General features: G+C 41.0%; 1 long non-coding RNA gene across 2 annotated transcripts in view; it reads right to left on the reverse strand.

Annotated features, from left to right (window-relative positions):
* The window catches only part of LOC138755625 (uncharacterized), a 49,987-nt gene extending 23,666 nt beyond the window's left edge, over positions 1-26,321 (reverse strand). The window contains exons 1-2 of one of the 2 annotated variants that reach the window (XR_011352432.1): positions 26,206-26,321; positions 20,720-20,802 (exon numbers count right to left, since the gene is read on the reverse strand). This is a non-coding gene — a long non-coding RNA (uncharacterized lncRNA). Of the gene's footprint in view, positions 1-7,622; positions 7,712-20,719; positions 20,803-26,205 lie in introns of those variants that run through there. The other variant, XR_011352431.1, reaches the window with a different exon arrangement.
* Between the last annotated feature and the right edge of the window lie 208 nt (positions 26,322-26,529).

The raw sequence follows: 26,529 nt of genomic DNA on the forward strand, positions 1-26,529 counted from the left end.
CAAAAATAACTAGAGTGAACTTTGACATCACATTGCCCAGAAGTTCATCCAAACAACATTGTAGGACAGCAAGGAACTGTAAAAGTAATCCTGTGACTCAATTTCTGAATGTGATAATATAGAAAGGAAAAATAACTGAACATTAACTCCATCTGAGACAAATAGAAATGGAACATAAGAAACCACCTAAACATTGGTGCATGATCAATTAAAATTTTAAAATTGATTCACAGGAGAAACTGATCTTGTGCCACATATCTGTTTATATATTTTTAATAATGGAAATAAAATGTATTTTAACTAAAATTGAGTTAAATTGGTATACAATATGTCATGTTCTGGCATTGTTAAAAATGAAACTTTTTTTATGGTCTCATTCATGAGGAGAAATCAACCCCTCTAAATTAAACACTTCAATCATGTCCTTTCTTAACCTTTTCCACTCCAGGAAGAACAGGTGTAACTTTTCCAATCTCTCCTCACAACCGAACAGCTCCATCCCAGGCAGCATTCTAGGGATTCTCCTCTGCACCTTCTCCAATGCAATCCCATCCTTTATATACCAGAACCCCACAAAATAGTCCAGCTGAAGCCTGACCAAAGTTTTATAATGCTGGAATAGAACCTCCCTAATTCTGTATTTAAAAACCCCATCTAATGAATCCCATATGCCTTCCAAACTGCATTATCTACCTGGGTTGCCAAGTATCTATGGACTTTTACTCCAAGGCCCCCGTGTTCCTCAATATTGCCGAAGAATCTAAGACTCATGGTGTATGTCACAGTCTCATGAGTACTACCAAAATGTATACACACGTATTTGCCTGAATTAAATCACATTTTTGAACCAAAATATCAATATCTTTCTTCAGCTTGAGAGTACCCTCCATCTCATCTATAACTCCACTAACTTTGTGTCCTTTGTGAGCTGACTCATCGTGCTTCCCACATTCATATCTGAGTCATTCACATATTTTACAAACAGCAGAAGTCCCAGCACTGATCCTTGCACAATATCAGTAATCACAGACATCCAATTATAAGTACAACTCTATACCATCATATTGTTTCCTGATGCCAAACCAATTGTTTAGGCAGTTTACCAACTTGTGCATAGACTGTAACCTTTGAAACTGTCCACCATTTGGAACTTTGTCAAAGGTCTTGTTACTAAACTCCATATAAACAATAACTACTGCCCAGAGCTCATCAATTTATTGTATCTACATATTTCCTGTTGGCTGTTGGGAGAACTGTAAAACACACCCAGCAAAATTACAGCACACTTTTTGTTTCTAATCTCTCTTCATAAAGCCTCATTTGTGAACCATTCTTGGATATCTTCCCTCCATACTGAAGTACAATACAGTATTTGACTAACAGTACATTACCTCCTTCCCTTATGCCTCCACCCCTCTCTATGTCACCTGAAAATTCTACACCTTGAGATATTGAGTTACAGTCTTGTCCATCTTCAGCCAGGCCTCAGTGTGAGATGGCAACAATGTTTATTGTAGAGGCCCAAATTAATTACAGGCTTGAGTTCATCTACTTTAATAGTGACCATCTTTGCATCGAATTAGGAACAATTTAGCTTAGAATTCCCATGATGTGCGCTATTTGCAGTTTTTGTGTGTAGGAGAACTTTTAAAGCTGCCACATTCTTCAAGGGAGCACCATCAATTTTTCAGAGGTTAACTTAAATGTCAGGCTGCAAGAGCTCTTGGAACTGTCTGCTTCAATGAAGAAAACCAATACATTTGTTTGGAGAGAGTGGTCTGTTAAGAGTAGCAATTTTAGGGACAAAGAGAATTCCTTCAAAGAACCAATTGTGTGATTCTCTCTGATCAGCTAAGATCAAGATTGCTCTATAGCTGGTCTTTCAATCGACATTGCAAAGAAAAAGGCTGCACATAAACAACAGTGGAGAAGTTGGCAAACTCACCAGTATCACATTACTCATTAAGAAGGACGAGATCCTCCAAATATTTGCGGCAAAGGCCATCCTGTGAGGAGAGTATACCTTTCACTAGTTTGTTCCCTCTATTTCATTAAGAAACTCCCCTGTTTGCATTTACTTTCTTAATGACCAATTCAATTCATTGACGTGTGGATAACTTGACATGATGCTTAATAGCAATCGGCAGGACTGTGTGCACTGAATGCCAAGAGAAGGTCAAAGTCCAGGAAATAAGTCCATTGATTGCTTCTCTGCTGAACTACAGACAACACTAAATAGGTATCTTCTAACATACACCGACAATTGCAATAGCTGGGCATTATTGGTTATCCCCTAACGATAATCCTAGAGTCACAGCATGAAGTGTCTCCTCATTCTTAATGTTGTGCATTATTCATAAAATAAGAGAATTTTATATCAGAGACATCATTATATCATAAAGCAAGACTAAGGAACTGATTGTGAACTTCAGCAATGAGTAACCAGAAGAACATAATTTCCATAAGGGTACTGTGGAGAGCATTCTGACTGGTTACATCACTTGGCACTTTTACTTCGCCATTTCAGGAAATTTTCTGCTCTGGTGGCAGCGTAAAAAATGTCGAGATGGAATTTATTATGTAAATTCCATCCCATAATTTTTCCACTGGAACCCTTGTGCATTTTTTACGGAGCGGCTGCAGTGTAAAATGACCGCAGCCACTCCATAAGAATCAGCCCTAATGAATACAACGTTCCAACAAACTTCGCAATACAGGAAGGCTGTGCAAACGACCACGTCGGGAGATACCGGAGAAATATATGCGATAATTTTTTCGTAAAGTATCTATGTAAAAATCCCAACGGTCTGGTATGCACAGGACAGGGAAAATACTCCGGAGAGTTGTGGACTCAGCCAATGCCATCGTGCTCATCAGTCTTCTTTCTGTCAAGAATATCTATGAGAATGGGTGTTTTAAGAAAGCAGTGTAGAGCTGGACACAGCCAAGAAAGACTCAGGCACCACGTTGAAAGTCGTTAACAACTGTTTTATTCAGGTTCAGCACATGCCCCTTTAAGGGCAGCGTGAGCTCAGTCACCGCATGTGGGGTGACGTCATAATTGCTGCCCCAGGCATGCACTGGGCAGGAGACTTAAGGCAGGGACAAACCCTGACGGCGCCATCTTCCCAAGGCTGCCCCGCCATGTGGCGTTACAGGTGGGACTGGTTCACTGTGAGAAAGTGCCCCGCCATACAAACCCCCCCCCCCCCAAGAACCGGCTACGCATCCCGCCGCTTGGGCAGGCAGCCCCAGTGTTTGGGCATGGCCATCCGCACCGGCTGTGATAGGTCCAAATGCGCCACCTTCAAACAGTCCATGGTGAAAAGTTCGTCTTTACCTCCATGTCCAAATTGAAAGTTCTGCCGGACCGCTGGAGGACCATGTATGGACCTTTGTACAGGCATTGCAAAGGTGTCGTATTTGGGCCGCGCTGAGCAAATACAAATTCCGCCGAGTCCAGCTCTTTGGGACGCCGTGATGCGAGGGAGGCGGAGAGCTAGCAAGGATAGTTTCTTTCGGAGATCTGCCAAAAGGTTTGTGTGCTCAGACGTGACGTTGGGATCCGGGCCAAAGAATTCACCGGGTAGCGAGAGCAGCGCGCTGTAGACCAGTTCTGCAGAAGACGCCTGTAGGTCCTCCTTGGGTGCTGTTCTGATGCTGAGGAGGACCCAGGGCAGTTCATCTGCCCAGCCTGGGCCGGTGAGGCGAGCCATGAGGGCAGATTTCAGATGACGATGAAACTTCTCCACCAAACCATTTGCTTGTGGGTGATAGGCTGTGGTGTGGTGGATTTTAACCCCCAGGAGGTTCGCCAGCTGAACCCAGAGCGCGGAAGTGAACTGGGCATCCCTGTCACTGATGATGTGTGCTGGGACTCCGAACCTAGCGATCCAATAGCTGACTAGGTTCCTGACGCACATCTCTGCAGAAGCCTCTTTGATGGGAAGGGCCTTTGGCCATCTTGTGGTCTGATCGACTATTGTGAGAAGGTAGTGCACTTCTCTGACACCGGCAGGGGGCTTATGACGTCAACATGGATGTGCCGAAATCTCCGCACTGCCAGGTCGAATTGCTGGATTGGTGCCTGCGTATGCCGGTGGACCTTGGAGGCCTGGCACCTGGTGCAGTTCCTCGTCATCTCAGCCACCTCCTTTTTGAGCCCGTGCCACACAAACCGTTCTGCCACCATTCACACCAAAGTCTTCACCGAAGGATGGGCTAGGTCGTGGACTAAGCTGAAAATCCTCAACCTCCACTGCGGTGGGACCACTGGGCGCGGCAAGCCAGTGGAGACATTGCAGAGAAACGTGTCCGGGCTTTTGGGCAACTGAATGTCCTGGAGCTCGAGGCCAGAGATGGTGGTCCGGAGAACCTGCGTCTCTGTGTCCAGCTTCTGGGCCTGTGCCAAATGTGTGTAGTCAAGGCCGGGGGCGAGAGCATTGATCGCCAGATGAGAGAGCGCATCCACCATGACGTTGTCTTTGCCTGCCCTGTGCCGGATGTCGGTGGTGAACTCTGATATGTAGGAGAGGTGGTGTTGCTGGAGAGCCTACCAAGGATCTTTGGCCATCGCATGTTTCTGTGTGAGGGCCTGCCCTCCAGAAAGTATCGAAAGTGCCGGATGGCCAGGTACAGCGCCAGGAGCTCCCACTCTAAAGTGCTGTACTTGAGTTCCGGCAGGCGCAGCTGTTTGCTAAAGAAGGCCAGTGGGCGCTACTGTCCATTGAGCCACTGCTCGAATACGACCCCTACCACTGTGGCTGAGGCATCCACTGAGAGTGCTGTGTATGCCTCTGGGCATGGGTGCACCAATAGAGTTGTGTTGGCAAGGGCCTCCTTTGTTGCGGCAAAAGCGGTCTCTGCCTCCTCTGACCAGGTCAGGACTTTCTCCTTAGTGATGATCAACACGAACAGTGGTCGCATGGTGCAGGTGGCGCCTGGGACGAACTGATGATAAAAATTCACCATCCCTACAAATTCCTGCAGGCCCTTGAGGGTTGTTGGCTTGGGGAACCGCTGGACGGCCACAACCTTCTCTGGCACAGGGGCAGCACTTGCTGCCGAGATGGTGTGCCCCAGAAACTACAGTGTCTGCTTGCCGAATTGGCCCTTGGCCACATTGACTGTGAAGCCAAACTCCGCCAGTCAGGCAAACAGGGTACGGAAGTTGGCCTTGTGCTCTTCATGGTTGCAGCTGGCAATAAGGATATCGTCCAGGTAGATAAACACAAAGTGCAAGTCCATGCCCACTGCATTCGTGAGGCGCTGAAAAGTCTGGGCCACATTCTTGAGGCTGAAAGGCATACGCAGGAATTCAAAGAGGCCAAAGGAGGTAATAATCACCGTCTTGCTGATATCCTCAGTGTGGACTGGGATCTGATGATACCCCCGCACCAGATTGACCTTGGAGAAGACTTGCATGCCATGGAGAATGGCTGAGAAGTCATGAATGTGGGGAACCGGGTATCTGTCCGGTGTGGTCGCGTCATTCAAACGCCGGTGATGCCTAGGCGCTGTCCGAGCGACAGACGATCCTCAACTCCTTCAGTCGGGAAAAATCCTCCTTTGCCAGCTGCAGCTTCTCGGGCGGAAGTCATCTGGGTTTGGCATGCAGTGGGGACCCTGAATGGAGATATGGTGGTATACCCCATGCTGGAATAAGGTGGTGCTGAATCGTGGTTGTAGGATGGTGGGGAACTCATGGAGTATGCTCAAATACATGTCCCTGGAAGTGGTGATGGCGGTGATCTCAGGCCTGCAGGCGCATCAAATGGAACGTGCAAGCGTTGACCAGCCTCTTACCCTTCATGTCGACCAACAGTCCATGCTCCCTCAGGAAGTCGGCCCCCAATAACACAGTATTCACTGAGGCTAATACGAACCTCCAATGGAATTTCTCTTTCCCAATCTGGATCTGTGCCCTACGGGTACCGAAGGTCTTGATGGCAGAACAGTTGGCTGCCCACAGAGTGAGACCACGAGATCGAGTGCATGTCTCGAGGGCGGTGGGGGGCAGGATTCTCAGCTTCACTCCTGTGTCCACCAGGAAACGCCGACCAATGGACTTATCGGTAATGTGAAGGAGGCTATTCACATGGCCAGCCATCGCAGCCATCAACAGTGGCTGGCTGGGTTGTTTCCCCTGGTAGTCACACAATTGTCAGCACTTACGAGCTTGCACTCCCCAGCACTGATTGTATAAGCATCAGGTGGAACGGTGCTTCTCCGGCTTGTGCTTGGGGGAGTGTTGCGGCCGGCTGGCTCTTGGTCATGGAACCTGACTGAGGCTGCTTTATTCTCCCTCTTGATGCGCCAGAGGGTGTCCGCTGGGGCTGCGACTCAGCGTGGATCCGTGAATCCTCATCTGCCAGGAGTAGTTGAATGTCCCCGGGCATCTGCTCAAGGAAGATCTGACGGAATAGGAAACAAAGTTTGTGATCCTCCGCCAGCCCCAGCATCTCCTCCGTTAGGGTCGATGGTGTGTGGTCCCCAAGCCTGTCGAGGTGCAGGAGCCTGGAGGCACGCTGCTGAAGGGAGAGCCCGAAAGTGCCAAGGAGCAGGTTTTTGAGGGCAGGATATTTACCTTTGGCTGGTGGGTTGTGTATTAGATTGTCCACCCTGGCTGCCATTTCTTTGTCCAGCATGCTCACAACGTGGTAGAACATCATGGCGTATGCTGAAATCTTCCTCAGTTGAAACTATGCCTCCACCTGCCCGAACCACGTACGCAGGCGATGGGCCCAGAAGGGGGGCAATTTGATGGCATTGGCATTGATCTCTGCCAGATCCATGTTCTTGAGACCAGAGAGGCGTTTGAGCTCAACGGGGTCACCAATGTAGAGCTGGCCATAGCCAAGAATGACTCAGCCATCATGTTGAAAGTTGTTCATGACTGTTTTATTCAAATTCAACACGCACCCCTTTAAGGGCAGTGTGAGCTCAGTCACCATGTGCATGGTGACATCATAATCGCTGCTCCAGTTGTGCACTGTGCAGGAGACTTGAAGCAGGGAGAAACCCTGACGGAGCCATCTTCCTAAGGCAGCCCCGCCATGTGGCATTACACACGGGGCCGGTTCGCCATGAGAGTGCGCCACCACAGCAGCCTTTATCCTCACTTCACACTGCTACCATCAGGAAGGAGATACAGGAGCCTGAAGATGAATGCCCAGTGGTACAAGGATAGCTTTTTCCTCTCTGCCATCAGATTCTGAATGGACAATGAAACACAGACACGATCTCACTCTTTCTTCTTTGTACTAATTTAATGTTTAATATAATTTATGGCAATATTTGGTCCTGTAATACTGCTGATAAACAACAAATGTTGTGGCATTTTGTGGCAAAATCTGATTCTAATTCTGAGAAACAGTGATTATCATAGCTAATTAGGTGTTAAGAGGCCATTCTTATACACTAAAAGCTATCCAGGTAAATGAATCCAGCCAAATACCTTCATCAGATGGGATAAGCATTGCTATCATGCCCTTTGTGTCCAAGAGATTTAGAGATATGATCGGAAAACAAATGCTTTGAAGAAATATCTTCACCCTCTTCTGTACCAATTGGTTTTTATACAGCCACTGCAATAATTTTCCGTTGACAATTTTCATACTTACCTTCCGGAATGGTCATTTACACAGGAGGATCGTTTACACTAAATACCTGAGTTGCGGTAATTTCGTAGCTTGGACATCAACCGTTTCTGTTGTGTCACAAGAGGGCAATGACGTCCACATTACCCACAATGCCTGGTGCTCCAGAAACTGCTCTATCTGCCTCACTTTAAGAAAACACCACAAACTGCAAGGTGGTTACAGGAAAGTCTGCGATCACCGTGATTGTAATTCCATTATATGTAATTAAACTTACAATAACCTACAATAAATATATCACTATAATTTAACAAAAACTCTTGTTTTTGATTGTTTCCCGACTGTTGTTAAAAATGTAAATACATTGCGAAAAGCATCTAAAAGCCCTTGTTTGCCAGGGGAGTGGTTTCCTGGGGGGGGGGAGGGAGTTTCTGCAAAGCAGTGGGTTCAGGCAAGCCTCCCCCTCCAGTCACCCCAAGAGAGGGCCCTGGAGCCAGGGGGTCAGTGAGAGGGTGTGCCAGACACAGGGCCGAGCTGGCCAGACAACAGATGAATATTTTAATGAATTTTGAAGTCGGTGAATTTGGTCACGATGTTGCAGACCCCCTGCAGTTCAGTTTAGACTGCAGGCAGTTCGCAAAAATGTCTTTGGCATTCCCATTCCGAACTTCTCGAAAATTTCCCGTTACGCAGTGGCTGTGTAGAAACCATAAATGAAACATCTTTCAGAGTACAGGTAAGGTGTCCTGGCATCTGATTTTATCTGCAAACTTCCTTTTGGACAAAGGGTAAGATGAATGGATGTGGAAGATGCAGAGGCCAGCACACAATCCTCCAGATTGGATATTTTGGCTTGGACAAAGGGGGCTGTTAATGAGTGCAATATATGTGAGTGACACTGTGGAATAGATAATGGTGTGTGTGTTTGAGGGGTAGGATGTTAATCATTGATGAGTGTATGATTTCACTATATACGAGGATTTGGCAAAACAAGTAAAAGAGCTGTGGGGTGCGTATAAACTCTGTGATGTCAGATAAAACAGTCAGATGAGTCCACATTATTCAGAGGAGATTACATTTTCCTTGTGAAGTGACTGGTTGTGTACAGATTCACTCCTGACAATCATTTTTCTTTCGTTACAAGGTTCCTCCTGTTGTAATTAACCACATTTTGCTTGTTCAGTATCCAAAATGGCAGTGTGGTGACTTGGTGCAAAATGTTTGCAAAACTAAGGTTTTTATTGTAGATTTCAGATTTATTGTCAGAGTGCATACATACGGGGGCGTGGCAAGATGGCGTAGAGGATGGATGTGTGGTCCTACTCCTCCCCAGCCAGTTTTTTTTAACACCCATTTTTAAACTTTAATCTAAGTATATAAATGCTTTATTTCTACTTCTAAGTACATTATTTGTCTATAATGACAGCTAATATTAAAAAACCTAAGATTCAACTACAGAAAAAACTACTCTTTAAAAGTGTTGAAGAACTGAGGCCTACCTGTCCAGCTGGAACCACGAAGTTGCTGTTGGGAACCTCCAAGCCACAGAGAACTCTGGCTAGGTTAAGCATTATGCCAGCGCCGGTCTTGTCTCCGCAAGATGGCGCTGGCTTGTTGATGAAATCGCCCGACGTTGACCCGTGCATTCGTGATGTCGGGCGCGCGATCGACCTGACTGAACAAGTAGCCCTTGAGTCCGTGCTGCCGTAGGGGGAGAAGGGGACGTGCAGGAGGGCATTGAGATCGCCCCTGTGTGGCCCGTGGCCCTGTCAGGCATGCGCGGTGCCTCCAGTGTCTGCGACTTACTGGAGTGTGTGTGGTGTGCGGGGTCCCGAGCGGCAGTGCCCCAATGTGGTCAGGGTGTCGTCGTCGGGTGTGCAGACCCGCAGCCACCAGGAAAAGGACTGACAATGGTAGAACAAGAAGAGGACTTATCTTTAACTGCCAGTTCACAGGAACAACTGGAGGAGGAGTTTATAGAAGGTGGGTCCCAAGATGTGGTACTGGAATCAGGACTGAACTCTATTTTTACTGTTTTGGAAGGGATTGCCTGCCATATGGATAATATGTCTCACCAAATGACCCAAATGCAAACTACAATGTTTAATGTGTCTGAAGATATATCCTCACTTAAGAGAGATGTTAATAAATGCCTTACTTCAGTGGATGTAGTACAGGAAAATATTTTAAAACTTGAGAAGCTTTTTGTGAATGTAAAGAGCAAGTCGAACGTAATAAGGATAAAATAGAGAAAGTGGAAGATTCGTTCGTGGATTGGGAAATTCAGAAGAGAGATTTATTGAAAAAGATTGATTCATTGGAAAATCAAAGTCAGAGAAATAATGTAATAATTGTGGGGCTTCCAGAAGATATTGAAGGAGCAGATCCAATAAAAATTTTAAAGGACTGGATCCCCGAGATGTTGGGTAAAGAGTTCTTTCCGGGTGGTTTAGTATTGGAGAGGGCACATAGAGCGCTAAGGAAGAAACTGTTAACGGGACAACCATCATGAGCAGTTTTAATTCGGTGCTTGAATTATCAGGATAGAGAAATGATTGTACGGTTGGCAGAACAGAAGGGAAGACAAAGTCAATCTCCAATGATGAGTCAGAATAATAGAGTTTTTCTATGCAGATTTGAGTCAAGAAATTATTAGACGTCGACGGGAATTCAATTCGGCCAAAGATGTGCTGTGGTGGAAAGGATATAAATTTGCTTTTCGATACCCTGCTGTCTTGAAGGTTTTTTATGGCAATTATCAGTCTCAATTTTTTGAGAATGATCATGATGCATTGGTTTTTGCTAATTCATTACCGGATCTACGTGGCCAGGGAAGAGTCTCGCTGTCGTCGCCTGAAAGAAGGGCCAATGGAAATGGAAATGGACAGAATGGAAAGAATGGGAAAAATGGGAAAGATGGAAAGAAGGTGGTTTTGACACACAGTCTTATTAATGTTGAAGATTCGAACTAGTCATTGGGACTGGAGTCGCTGGGCTGAATATTTCTATGACGTTGAATTACATTATTATATATATTGTATTTGTGGCTGGCGGCAGGTGGATGGCACTGAAATCTTTGATAATCACCTGCCACTGGTGGGGTTTACCACACCCAGTTTTTTAGGGAGTTACTACCTTTGGGTGTTTTTTTTTGGGGGGGTGGAACTAATTGTATTCCTTTTTATATAAACTTTTTTGATAATATTAGGGGAGGGAGAGTGGATTTCATTTATTATTAGGAGAGTGATTTTTTGTATTAAGTGATTATATTGTTAAAATGTCTAGTTTGAAATTTGCAACTTTTAATGTTCAGGGATTAAATAATCCAATTAAGCAAAAGTGAGTTTTATCTTATATCAAGAAAATGAAAATTGATATTGCTTTTTTACAAGAAACATATTTGACCAAAAAGGAGCATTTGAAATTGAAAAGAGACTGGGTTGGTCATGTGTTTTCTTCTTCATTTAACTCTAAGGCAAAAGGTGTAGCGATTTTAGTTCATAAGAATTTATCTTTTGAGTTGCATGCTGTAGAGGGGAATGCTGGGAGGGTTTTAAAAGTGGACTGTAAAATCTTTAATAAACTTTGAACTTTACTTAATATCTATGCACCTAATGTAGATGATGAATGTTTTATTTCAGATGCTTTTTTGTTATTAAGTCAAGCTAATTAAAATATTTTAGTTGGGGGGCTTTTAATTGTGTTTTGGATCCTTCATGTATTAGAAAATCAAAGATGCCAATACAAATTGGGGCTTTAATTAAAGATTTAAATTTGGTAGATATTTGGAGAAGGATTAATCCTACAGAGAAAGATTTTTCTTTTCATTCTTCCTGACATGATTCCTTTTCTAGACTAGGTTTTTTTTAAAATATCAGCACATTTACAAGGAAAGGTATTGCAGGCAGAATATATGAGTAGAGTTATATCAGATCATTCTTTATTATTTTTTTTCTTATGAAAGTTCAGAGGTAGTACGTTCATCCTAAAGATGGAGATTTAATGCAATGTTGTTGAAAAAACCTGAGTTTGTTACTTTTGTTAAGGAACAGATTGATTTTTTCTTAATTGAAAATGCTAATTCAGTTAAAAGTGATTTGGTATTATGGGATGCATTAAAAGCTTATTTAAGAGGGCAAATAATTAGTTATACTACTAATGTTAAGAAAGGATATATGGCTGAAAGTCTTAAATTAGAAAAGCAAATTGATGAACTGGAGAAGGAATTTCAGAAGAGAGTGACAGAAGATCAGAAAATAACTTTGACTAAATTGAAATTACAATATAATATGTTACAGACTTATCAATTTAAATGTTTACTTAATCGGTATAAGCAATGATATTATGAGTGGGGTGAGAAGGTGCATAAAGTACTTGCATGGCAGTTAAAGAAGGAACAGACCTCAAGGGATATTACTGCTGTTAAAAAGAATTCAACAGTTACCTCTAAACCTCAGGAAATCAATGACCAGTTTTATTCATTTTATTAAAAGTTATATACTTCTGAGGGGAGACGGGATAATGGATCTATTGATTCTTTTTTTATCTGCACTAACGTTATCAGCATTAGAAGAAGATGATATTATAGATTTGGAAGCTCAGTTTACAGATCTAGAAATTAAGACAGCCATGTTGGAAATGCCTAATGGTAAGTCACCAGGTGATGATGGGTTTTCGATGGAATTTTATAAAGTTTTTTATGAGGATATATCCTCAGTGCTTGGGGAGGTACTATAATAAGTGATTGAACATTATGAGTTACCAGAATTTTGTTCTAGTGCTTTAATTACTGTAATAACAAGAAAAGAAAGAGTTCCATTAAAGTTGTCTTCATATAGACGTATTTTGTTATTGAATGTGGACTATAAAATAATAGCTAAAATGTTAGCAAATTGACTTGCTAAATATTTGCCGAAATTGATACATGTAGACCAAATGGATTTTATTAAAAATAGACATGCTTCAGATAATATTCTTCGATTAATTAGCTTGGTCAATGCATACTGGCAGCAACCCAACCATCCAATGGTGGTTGCACTTGATGGGGAAAAAGCTTTTAATAGGGTTGAATTATTGAAAAAGATTAAGCAGATTTAATTAAGTGGAAGGACATTCCGTTAACTTTAATTGGCCAGGTTAATTGTATTAAAATGAATATTTTTCTACGTCTTCAATATTAGTTTCAATCAATACCATGTTTTCTTACAAATAACTTTTTTCAGGATTTAAATAAAATCACTAGGGAATTTTTATGGAAAGGTAAATTACCAAGGGTAGCATTAAATAAATTTACCTGGAAGTATGCATTAAGTGGATTATAATTACCTCACTTTCAGAACTATTATGAAGCAGCCCAACTTAAATTTACTAGTGGATTGGTGGATTTGGATCGGCCTCCAAGTTGGGCTAAAGTTGAGATGGCATGTATTTCTGAAACTGCAATACATCAATTTATATTTCAGTGGAATATAAATTTATTACAGGAGTATAATATGCTGATATTAAAACATTTATTGATGTTATGGACAAAAAATAAGATTATAGGATCAAAAAGTAAATTATCTATTTTAATTATAATGATCAGCTTATTCCTTTTTCATTATTTAATAGTCATTTAAAGAATTGGGATTATAAAGGTATAAAATTACAGGATTGCTTTGCAGAAAGATAATTTCTTTCTTTTAATCAATTGAAAGAACATTTTGATATCACGGAAAATTCTTTGTTTGTTTACTATCAAATTCGATCACTGGTAAAAAATCTGTATGTCAGGTTTTTTAGCATAGGTCACATACAAACACTTCAAAATAGATCGTATTTGTGATGAGGCAGCATGTAATTTCCCAACCTCTAAACATTCTTAGCTTAGCAAACCTTTTACCATGGTACTTAATTCATACCTTTTTCCCCAGATATCTAATTTCCTATCCTCAACCCCGATGGACAGGGCTAGGAGCGAGGCAGTCAGGCTTGGAAGTTAGATGGAGGGGTGTGGCGACAGATGGGGATAGGAATGAGGCAGTTGGGCTCAGGAACTAGATGTCAGGCTCAGGAGTTTGGCATTGGGCAGATGAGGTGAGGACAGTGACACCTCCCTTCAAGAAGCACCCAGGGCTGACCAGCTGCATCATGGTCTGGTATGGAGTCACCAATACCCATGAACATAAAGCCCTACAAAAGTCAGTAGACACAGCCCAGGATACAGCCAAAACTCTCCCCAACATCAAGAACATCTACATGCAATGCTGCTGTTGGAGAGCAGCAGCAATTATCAAGGATCCACACCACCCAGCACATGCTCTGTTCTCTCTGCTAGCATTAGAAGAAATGTATAGTTTCCACAAGATTTGCACCACCAAGTTCAGGAACAGCTGCTATCCCTCCACCATCAGACTCCACACAACAAACTCAATCAGAAACTAATTTAAGGACTTACTTGTGCACTACATTGATTTTTTTAATTCTCTTTGTTTTGCAAAGTTTGTTTATCTGTATGCAGTTCTTTATTTGTTTGCATGCATATGCTGTGTTCAATATTTTTTACACTAAAATTAAGCAGTAATTTTTTTAACAATGTGGGGGGGGGCACAATTTCAGTGCTTGTCACAGATGCTATTTTCCATAGATACTTAAATGTGGTTAGCACATTTTCCACTGCACATCTGTAGAAATTTCCCATTATCTCTGCACTTGTGATAATTTAGTTTAATTCAAGGGGTATGGTACTCAAACCTTCAAAGTCATTCAATAAGATTATGGCTGATCTGATCTTTGGCTTTAACTCCATTTTCCTGCCCATTCCCCATAAAAGTAATTATTTCTCTTACAATCCAAATACCTAACCATTTCAGCCTGGCATATATGTAATGACACAGCAAAAATGGCCCTCTGGGGCAGAGAATTTAAAACATTCACAACCTTTGTTAGAATTTATTCCTTGTCTTGGGTTTACAAGTACATGGAATTTGGGCATGTGAGAAAGTGGAAAAGTTTTGGGAAGATCTAAATCAGGTATTAAATAAAATCACAAAAAGCAACATACCAAAAAATCCAGAGATCTTTCTTCTAAGTAATATAAGAAGTAAAGAACTTGGACTCGATTTGGATGGAGCACAAAAATGATTTATTATGATAGCATTAACTGTAGCAAAAAAATGTATTATGTCAACCTGGAAATTAGAAGATAGCCTGAGAATAGAGCAATGGTACATAGAACTGAATAAATGTATTCCGTTGGAAAAAAACCATATAATTTAAGAAATAACATCACAGTATTCGAACAAATTTGGGAACCGTACATGGAACACAACAGAGAAGTCCTACCGCGGACCTCCACCACCTAAAATGACAGAAGGAGAAGAAGACGAAATGAACTGAACCAGTATGTAAAAGTAGATGACACAAATTTCTTGTTTATTTTCATTGTGTGATGACATTGTTTAATGGGCTTAATGTATCTTATATGTTGAACGTTGAGTGGGTGGGGAGGGGGCTGAAGGAGGGAGGGAAGGGAGGGGGAAAAGGGGAGAAAATGACACTGTGTATATTCAAGAGGGAAATGTTTGTCTGGATTTTGGTCCGTATGGTTCATACTGTGAAAAATAAAAAAAATTTAGAAAAGGAGAATGTCAAGATAATTATGGGAGTTTTTAATATGAAAGGGGATTGGGAATGTCAGGAAAGTACAGGATCTCAGGAGAAAGAGTTAATAGAATGCCTAAAGGATGGCTTTTTGGAACAGCTAGTCGATCAGCCCACCAGAGGATCAATGGTTTTGGATTGGGTGATGTGTAATGAACCTGAGGTGATTAGGGATTTAAAGGTTGTGGAGCCCCTAGGAAGTAGTGGTCACAACATGATAGAGTTCAGCTTCCAATTTGAAAGGGAAACTGATATTGGGTGTGTCAATATTTCAGTGAAACAAAGGGAATTGCAGTGGTATGACAGAGGAACTGGTCCAAGTTGACTGGATTGACTGGAAAATTAAGCAAGTTGGGGGTACAGCAGAACAGAATTGGTTGATATTTCTTCAAGAAATAAAGAAAGCACAGGATAGATATATTCCAAGGAAAATTATGAATGGTAAAATGATGCAGATGTGGCTAACAAGAGAGGTTAAAGCTAAAACAAAAGCAAAAGTGAGGGCATACAGGGGAACAAAAAATACTGGAATATTTTTAAAAACTTAGAGAGACCAAGAAAGACATTAGGAAAGAAAAGATGAATTATGAAAGGAAATTGGTAAATAACATACAAAAGGATACTAAGAGTTTCTTCAAATACATAAAAAGTAAAAGCGAGACAAGGATAGATATAGGAGCGATTGAAAATGAAGCTGAAGAAATTATAATGGGTGACAAGGAAATGGCAGAGGAACTAAATGAATATTTTGTGTCAATCTTCAACATGGAGGACATTAGCAATATATCCAATAGTCAAAGATCTCCAGGAATAGAATTAAGTACAGTCTAGATTACAAGAGAGAGAATGCTTAGAACACTGAATGATCTATATAACCATATAACCATATACAGCACAGAACAGGCCAAGTTTGGCCCTACTAGTCCATGCCAGAACAAATCCCCACCCTCCTAGTCCCACTGGCCAGCACCTGGTTAGTACCCCTTTAATCCTCTCCCCTCCATGTAATTATCCAGTCTTTCCTTAAATGTAAATAACGTCCCTGCTTCAACAACTTCTGCCGGAAGCTTATTTCACATTCCAACCACCCTTTGCATGAAGAAATTTCCCCTCATGTTCCCCTTATAATTTTCCCCCTTCAATCTTAAACCATGCCCTCTAGTTTGAATCTCCCCCACTCTTAATTGAAAAAGCCTATCCACATTTACTCTGTCTGTCCCTTTTAAAATCTTAAACACCTCTATCAAGTCCCCTCTCAATCTTCTATGCTCCAGAGAAAAAAGCCCTAGTCTGCACAACCTTTCCCTGTAACTCAGACCCTGAAATCCTGTCAACATTCTCGTGAACCTTCTCTGCACTCTCTCTATTTTGTTTATATCCTTCCTATAATTCAGTGACCAAAACTGCACATAGTATTCCAAACTTGGCCTCACCAATGCTTTGTACAATTTCATCATAACATCCCAACTCTTGAATTCAATACTCCGAATTATGAAGGCCAACATTCCAAATGCCTTCTTCACCACTCTATCTACCTGAGTATCAATTTTGAGGGTACTATTTACCATAATTCCTAAATCCCTTTGTTGCTCTGCACTCCTCAATTGTCTACTATTCAATGTATATTACCTATTTAGATTTGCCTTTCCAAAATGCAACACTTCACACTTATCTGTATTAAATTCCATCAGCCATTTCTCAGCCCACTCCTCTAGCTTTCCTATATCTCTTTTTAAGCTACGGTAATACCACCAATCTTTGTATCTTCTGCAAACTTACTTATCCAATTTACCATCCCTTCTTCCAGATTGTTAATATATATAACAAAGAATAGAGGACCCAGGACCAATCCCTGAGGAACTCCACTAGTCACCGGCCTCCAATTTGACAAACAATTTTCTACCAGTACTCTCTGACACCTCCCATCCAACCATTGCTGAATCCATTTCACTACCTCCTTATTTATACCTAATGCCTCCACCTTTTTTCCTAACCTCCTGTGGGGAACTTTGTCAAAAGGTTTACTAAAGTCTAAATAGACAACATCCACAGCCTTCCCTTCATCAATCTTTTTTGTAACCCCCTAAAAGTAGATAAGTCTCCAGGACCAGATGAACTGCACCCACGGGTACTGAAGGAGGTGGCCATGGAGATTGTAGAGGCATTGGAATTGATTTTCCAGAAATCAGAGGTTCCCAGGGATTGGAAGATTGCAAATGTAGTTCTGTTGTTTAAGAAAGGGGGGAGGGAGAGTAAAGGAAATTATAGGCCTATTAGTCTGACTTTGGCAGTTAGAAAGATATTGGAGTCAATCCTCAAGGACGAAGTTATGGAATATTTTGAGGCATGATAGGTCCAAGCCAGCATGGTTTTATGAAGGGAAGATACTGACTGACCAACCTAATAGAATATTTTGAGAAAATCCCAAGTAGGATGGACAAGGGAGAGGCTGTGGATATTGTGTCCTTTGATAAGGTGCTGCATAAGATGCTGCTTAATAAGATGAGAGCACATGGAATTCTTGGAAAAATAATAGATTGGGTAGGGCACTGGCTGATAGGCAGGAAGCAAAGGGTTGGAATTAAGGGATCCTATTCTGGTTGGTTGCCTGTTATTAATGTAACAGGCAAGGTGTTCCGCAAGGGATTGTTGTTGGGGCCGTTTCTTTTTACAATGTATATTAATGATTTACATTGTGGATTGAATAATTTCATGCCAAAGTTTGCAGATGGCACCAAGATAGGTTGTAGAGAATGAAGTGTAGAAGAAATCGAAAGCTTGCAGAGAGACTAGGACAGCTTAGGAGAATGGATGAAGAAATGGCAGATGTGTTATAATATATAGTTGTGCATTTTGGTAGAGGAAATAAACGGTTTGATTATTATTTGGATGGGGAGAAAATTCAAACTTCAGAAGTACAAAGGGACTTGGGGGTCCTCGTGCAGGATAAACAGAAAGTTGACTGCCAGGTTGGATCAGTGGTAAAAAATGGCAAATGCTATGTTGGCATTCATTTCAAAGGGGATTATGTATAAGAATAAAGAGGTGTTGATGAATCTCTATAGGGCACTGATGAGACCTCATTTGGAGTACAGTGTGCAGTTTTGAGTTCCTTATCTTGGAAATGATATAGGAAGGTTGGAGAGGGTACAGAGGAGGTTTACCAGAATGATTCCAGGAATGAGAAGGACAACATATGGGGAACCCTTAATGGTTCTTGGACTCTATGCAATAGAATACAGAAGAATGAGAGGGGGATTTCATGGAGACATTTCAAATAATGAATGGATTAGACAGAGTAGATGTAAATAAGATGTTTCCCCTATTGGATGATTCCAGGACAAAAGGGCATAGTCTTATAATTAAAAATTACCAATTTACAACAGAGATGAGGAGAAATTTCTTCAGCCAGAGGGTAGTGGATTTGTGGAATTCATTGCAAGATGCAGTCATGGAGGCAGGATCATTGAGGGAATTTGAAGAGGAAATTGATAGATATCTAATTAGTTAGGGTATCATGGGATATGCGGACAAGGCTGGATCTTGGACTAGATGTGAGAACAGTTTAGCTCAGGGATGTATCACAGAGAAAACTCGATGAGCCAAATGGCCTCCTTCTGTTCCTTTTTCTTGTTTTTTTTTGAAAACTTTATTTATAATATTTTAAAAGGATAATACAATAAAAAATTCCCTATTACAAAAATACATTAGTAAAATACATAGTCTTAAATTAGTAAATTAATAAACATCCCCAACCCCCACCCCTCCACCCCCTAAAAAAACCCAAACTACCCCTACTTCTACATACTAATGGACCCTTATACAAAATCTGAAAGTGCCTCAACATTACAATAATAAAGAATAATTAAAATATCTTAATTAACATATACTAAGACCCATACATTTTAATAAAAAAAGAATAATTATTATGTAATCTATATGTTATTTTTTCTAAATACATACAGGATTTCAACTCATGCCACCTTTCTCAACATCATCTTTCCATGTTACTGCTATACATTTTCCAGCAACAGCTAAAGCCAAGCGAATAAAAGCAATTTGAAGTTTACCCAATGTCAATTCCCTTAAGTCTGTCATAAATCCTAATAAAAATAATATAGGATCAAATAATAATTGAATATTATATAAACATTCTAAAAAGTGTCTAACTTTTAACAAAAAATTTTACATTTTTTTACATAACCAAACCGAATGTAGAAAAGTCCCTTTTTGTACTCCACACCAAAAACATAAATCTGAATCCCTAAAACCATATCTTTTCAACTTCTCCAGTGTCAAATATAACTGATGTACAAAGTTATAATTAACTATATTATATTTTACATTAATCAACTTAGTTATGGCATTTTCACATATCTTTAACCAATCCTCCTCCAATGTAATAAGTTGTAACTCCTCCCATTTTTTAAATTTTAGAAACACCAAGTTTATTTATCTTTTCTTGCAACAAACTCTACATTTCTGATATAAATCCTTTTTTCAAAGGTTCTGAAATTGATTTTTCAAATCTAAACAAATTAGCAAGTTTAATTTCTTGTCCAAAATTTTCTTTTAAAAAAAGCTTGTATTTGATAATAAGCAAATATTGAATTCAGTGAAATATGCATTTCTTCTTGTAATTGAATAAAAGAAAGAAAAACTCCTTCCTCAAAACAGTCATCTACCCTTCAAATACCTTTTAAATCCTATTCCTTTAAATAATGACTATCCATTGAAAATGGTATAATCCTATTTCTATATATAGGAGTCCAACCAGTGATTTTACCCTTTGCTCCAATTATACAATCTCTCTTATACCAAATATCAATTAAATGTCTAAGTACAGGGACATTATAAGACTTCAAAAAACTTGGTCTTCACTTATAAATAAAAGAATTTACATCATTTTCTGAAAGTTGATTTAATTCTACTTTGGTCTATATAGGAGTTTGTTCGCTGTCTAACGTTCAATTAATAAATTTCAATTGTGCTGCCTCATAATAATTTTCAAAATTTGGTAACTGAATACCTCCTAAAGCATATTTCCAAGTCAATTTTTGCAGTGAATAGATAATTTAATCTTCCACAAAAATAAATGAACTGTAGCATTTAATTCTTAAAAAAAAAATCTTTGGTAAAAAACAAGGAATAGATTGAAAAAGATACTGTATACATGGAAACACATTCATCTTAATACCATTCACCCTTCCTATTAAAGTTTAAGGTAAATCTTTCCACTTCAAATCGGCTTAAATTTTTCTTAACAATGGTATATAATTCAACTGATATAACTGACAATATTCCACATTTATTATCATTACTAAATAGTTTATCTTATCAAACCAATGAAACTGGGTGGTTACACTCCAAATAATCTTCATTGAAACAGGTAATAATTCATTCTTGTTCTTTTTTCTTGTGATCTTGTGAATAAAATGTTACGGAATGTAGCAATCAAGGAGGAACAAGGAGATTCATACCTATTAATTACAATTACTTCCTTTTCTTGCTGGGCTTGAGGAATGATGTAGCTTGGTTCAGCCATTTCCCTTTAAATTTTCATCTAATCGTGAAGAGAAAGTTTTATTAACTCTACTGTCAGCCATTATCCAGACAAGATTTTCTCAGAGAATGTTCTGACATTGTAGAAGATTGACTTTGGCTTTGCAAATTACTGTTTGAAAAGGCATTCTGAAAGTTTCTATTAGTCTCTCCACAAAATTGCTTTCCCTCAGACCTAATTGATGCAATTTTCTCTTTGATAAGCCAATGTTTGCACTGGAAAGGACCATTCTACATTTTATTGAATTTTATGCCTTTGAAGAGTTGATGGTGAAAATGTCTGCATTCACAGAAATCTCTTTTATACTGTTTTATTCAGCATTGCTTGACTGCAAAGAACCACCCTGTCATGATAATGAATATGTATGAGATGTACCGGAAGTCACGTGGTATGAGAGAGAGAAATAAGAGCACAAGCAGGAGAACAAAGGAAACTGGAAAAATAAAGACTTGGAGAAGTTTACCTGATAAAACTTGTGTTTGATGTTTTATTAACTTCACATTTCAGGCCACAAATGTGACATTGACGACGAGGATGAAAGAAGCTTGAAGAAAATTAAAGACTAAAGAAGATTAAAGAGAACTTCAAGGTGATAAGAATTTTCTCTTTCACTCAGTACTTTTGGGGCTGGAATATTTCCTCATGGCTGGTGCAAACGGTGACTTTCTAACACATAGTGGAATTGCTCATTTTGATGCAACGGGTGATGCAAGCACTGTAAGTATGAAGTGGAAGGCATGGCTGGAAGAATTTGAATCCTACGCCAACAGTCGTGGCCTATTTCTAGATACCGGTAGAGTTGAACAAAAAGTGCAGAGGAGGGCGTTACTTCTTTTCACCGCAGGACCTGCAGTTCGGGAAACGTTTAAGACACTTTTGAATTCTGGAAGAAAGGATGAGTACCGGAAAGCGGTAGATGCATTAAATGCACACTATGTAGTGACACCGAATGCTACATTTCAACGCCATTTGTTTCGGAGAATGAGACGAAGATGGCCAGACAATTGCTCAGTACGTGACGAGACTACGCCAGCTAGCTGTTGGATGCAATTACATGCCAGCTGATTTGGACAACCAATTATTGGATCAAGTCGTACAGCCCTGTAGATCAGATAAACTCAGAAGACGTCTACTGGAAAGAGGGAGTGAGTTGGAACTCACCGATGCTTTAACCATTCCTGCTGCATTAGAGGCCGTTGAAGGGCAATTTCATACCATGACCCTGAAAGACAACTCAAGCCAGCAAATTAAGAGGCTCTCACATCGCCATAACCAGCAAAGATATACGTCAACACAGGACGTGGAGTGTTATCGATGTGGAAACCGAGGTCACTTTGGAAAAGACCCATATTGCCCGGCCAAAGGCAAAGTTTGCAGAAAGTGTGGAGGTAAGGACCACTTTGCAAAGAAGTGCAAAAGCAAGTCCAATGCAGACCAGAAGAGGAAGAGTACAACTTCCAAAGGCAAAGCCTGAGGGAAAGGAAAGTATCCTGGAAAGAAAGATACCATTCACCAGATAGACGATGACGATGATGATACCCAGGAGGGACAGAGTTGTTACCAATTTACGTTGAATGAATTACATCATGAGAAGGTCCCAGTGATCATTGGTGGAGTGACAGTGCAGGTCATTGTAGACTCAGGCAGTGACAGTAATGTGATTGATCGACATTTATGGGAGAAGTTGAAAAGGAAAAAGATCATCTGTACCTCAAAGAAGTGTTCCAAGAAACTGTATCCATACACAGCAACCAAGCCATTTCAGACCATTGGATGCTTTACTGCAACTGTTAAAGCTGGAGATAAGTACACCGAAGCAGAGTTTATGGTCATAGAAGAGAGGGGAGAACCATTGCTGAGTAGAAGCACAGCGCAAGACCTGGCAATACTTCATATTGGAGCTTGTGTCAATTCAATTCAGTCATACGAGGATATGAAGCAAGAATTCCCCGCAGTCTTGCAAGGAGTAGGAAAGCTGAAAGGTCGACAATTGAAGTTGGCGGTAGATGAAACGGTCAAACCCAAGGCACAACCAATGCGCTGAACTCTGTTTGGACTTCGTGAGAAAGTCGAAGCCAAAATTAAAGAATTGATCGAACAAGACATTATTGAACCGGTGGAACATTCGACACAATAGGTCAGTCCCGTAGTGATTGTGCCCAAACCAAAGGGTGACATAAGACTATGTGTTGACATGAGAATGGCCAATGAAGCTATAATTAGAGAACGACACCCTATACCAACAGTGGAGGAAATACTTCAAGAACTAACTACCAGCAAGGTATTCTCAAAAATTGATCTGAAGTAGGGCTATCATCAATTAGAGCTGGATCCAGGTTCCCAAGATGTAACAACGTTTGTGACTCACTATGGATTGTATCATTACAAGAGACTATCATTTGGAATTAATGCAGCTTCGGAGATCTACCAGTATGAAATGCATCGAGTGATTCAAGGCATTGAAGGGCAATTTCATACCATGACCCTGAAAGACAACTCAAGCCAGAAATGCCAACATTTCTGACGACATCATAGTCCATGCACCAACGAAGGAAGAGCATGACAAACGGTTGAGGCATATACTATCTAGACTACAGAAGGCAGGCCTTACCGTGAATGGAAACAAGTGCCAGTTTGGTGTGTCAGAAATGGACTTCATGGGACACAGACTTACACGGGAAGGACTAAACCCTGCAGAGGCCAAGGTGAAAGCTATTGAAGAGGCACGTGCACCTCAGAATGCAACGGAGGTGAGGTGTTTCCTGGGATTGGTCAATTTTTGTGCAAAGTTCATTGCTAATTTCGCTACAGTGGCAGAACCACTAAGGAAACTAACCAGGAAAGGTGTACCATTTCATTTTGGATCTGAGCAGAAGAAAGCGTTCATAGCGCTGAAGCAAAGCCTGACAGATGCAAAAACTCTTGGATATTACGATCCGGCGGCATCAACCAAAGTCATAGCGGATACCAGCCCGGTTGGTTTAGGAGCCGTGTTGGTCCAGATGCATGATGGAGGACCAAGAATCATTGCCTATGCCAGCAGATCGTTATCAGATGTGGAAAGAAGATACTCTCAGACAGAGAAAGAAGCACTCGGACTTGTATGGGCCTGTGAGAGGTTCCATGCATATTTATAGGCATTGAATTTGAACTCATCACAGATCATAAGCCATTAGAGGTGATCTATGCACCTAGATCCAAACCATGTGCCAGAATAGAGAGATGGGTACTCAAACTACAACCCTACAAATATAAAGTAATCCACATTGCAGGGAAAACAAACATTGCAGATCCACTTATCAGATTGGTGAAGGATGGTGGTCCACAATCCAAGTCAGAATTTGGAACAGAAACAGAGAGCTTTGTACGCTTCGTAGCTATTCAGTCGACACCGAAAGCTGTGACTACGAAGGAAGTCGAGAGAGAATCCGAACGTGATCCAGAACTCAGGGAAGTAAGTGAATGCATACAGAGTGGACAATGGGACAAGTGTACTCACAAGGCTTACATTCCCATTAGAGACGAACTTTGTTGCATCGGACAGTGTGTATTAAGAGGTTGCAGATTGGTGATACCGCAAAGATTGAGACCGAAGATCGTATCCTTAGCGCATGAAGGACACCTAGGTATTGTTGGTACCAAGCAAAACCTCAGGACCAAGGTATGGTGGCCAGGTTGTAATAAAGACGCAGAGAAATTTGTTAAAACTTGTCACGGATGTCAAATCACAAGTAGGAGTAATCCGCCAGAACCGATCCGGAGTACGCAACTTCCAACAGTACCATGGATCGACGTAGCTGTTGATTTTCTTGGACCTTTACCGACCGGTGAATCAATTATGGTAGTGATAGATTACTACAGCAGATACTATGAGTACGTGGTGTTGAAGTCCACAACCACTGAAAAAACAATACAAGCGTTAGCAGAGATATTTGCAAGATATGGATTACCTGTTACATTATACTCTGACAATGGTCCACAATTCATTTCAGAGACATTTGCGGAATACATGAGGACCACAGGTATCCACCATCATAAAGTAACTCCGAAATGGCCGCAAGCCAAAGGGGAAGTAGAGAGACAAAATCAGTCCATTGAAAAACGATTGAGGTTTGCACACGCAGAAGGAAAAAATTGGCGAGAAGCATTGCTATCTTATGTGGCTGTCTATCGAGCAACGCCTCATGCAACCACTGGAAAAAGTCCTGCAGAAGCATTTTTTGGGAGAAAAATCCGCACAAAAGTGCCAGAAATAAAGGAAATCCGAGACGACTAGGAGATGAGGGACCACGATGCTGAAAAGAAAGGTGCAGCAAAGCTGTACACAGATTCAAAATGTGGAGCCAAGTACTCAGACATCATGCCAGGAGATAATGTTCTAGTGAGGCATGAAACTGGTGGTAAGCTAGACACACCTTATTACCATCAATCCTATACTGTCGTATCCAGAAATGGCAGTATGGTGACAGTCAAGTCTCCGACTGGAGTCCTGTATAAGAGAAATGTATCAGGTGTAAAACGGTACCAGTCCAGAGATACATTGAGCGAAGAGGTTGAAAGGCCAATACGAGATGCTGAAACTGAGAGACCTGATGATGTTCCAGAGGCAGTTACCAGCACTCCTGATGAAGTGACTAGAGTGCCAGACACACTCGAAGCCGTGGCGAGCAGTATTGCCAACACTGAGAGTGAACAACCGAGAAGCGACGACAATATCGCAGGCAGGCTGAAACGAAACCGGAAAGTGCCCAAACGATACGAAGACTTTGTGCCATAGTTTTAATAAGAACTTTTGGACAGTATTTTAATCTTATATCATAAAGTGCATGTATGAGTGCTGTAGGTAGTAAATTTTATGTAGTTGAATTATAGTATTACCATTAGTTACGATGTTTGTATGTTTCCGAGGGATATTGGTAAGTGAAGGTAAAGTTTATTTCTGATTAAAGGAGGGATGTCATGATAATGAATATGTATGAGATGTACCGGAAATCACATGGTATGAGAGAGAGAGATAAGAGCACAAGCAGGAGAAGAAAGGAAACTGGAAAAATAAAGACTCGGAGAAGTTTACCTGATAAAACTTGTGTTTGATGTTTTACTAACTTCACATTTCGGGCCACAAATGTGACACACCCCACATCGCTTGATGATCCCATCTGAGGATAACTTGTGTGCTACTTCAGGAGAATGAATGTGAGGAACGCATCCAGCCCAGATGGAATACCTGGCCAAGTATTAATAATCTGCGCTGACCAACTTACCAATATATTCACAGATATCTTCAATATCTCACTCTAGCAAGGCAAGGTACCCATCTGTTTCAAACAGGCATTAACTATAACCTGTGTCCAAGAAGAGTATAGTAACCTGCCTTAACGAATATCAACCAATAGCACTTACATCAACTGTGATGGCGTTTTGAAAGTCTGAGAGGCAATGTAGATACATTATAGTTGGCCTTTCGTAGAAATTGGTGTACAGCAGATGCCATTTCACTGGCGCTACACAAAGCCCTTGAACACCTGGACAGTAAAGATGCATTCATCAGGATGCTCTTCATCAACAACAATTTGGCATTTAACATCATCATCCTTTCAAAACTGATCAGCAAACTCCAGGGTCTAGGACTCAACACACCACTGTGTAATTGGATCATGGATTTACTTGCCTCCAGACCACAATCAGTAAGGATTGGTAAGAATATCTCTTGCACAATCTCCATCA

The sequence above is a fragment of the Narcine bancroftii genome, chromosome 2 (assembly GCF_036971445.1).
Source record: "Narcine bancroftii isolate sNarBan1 chromosome 2, sNarBan1.hap1, whole genome shotgun sequence".
Taxonomy (NCBI): Eukaryota; Metazoa; Chordata; class Chondrichthyes; order Torpediniformes; family Narcinidae; genus Narcine; species Narcine bancroftii.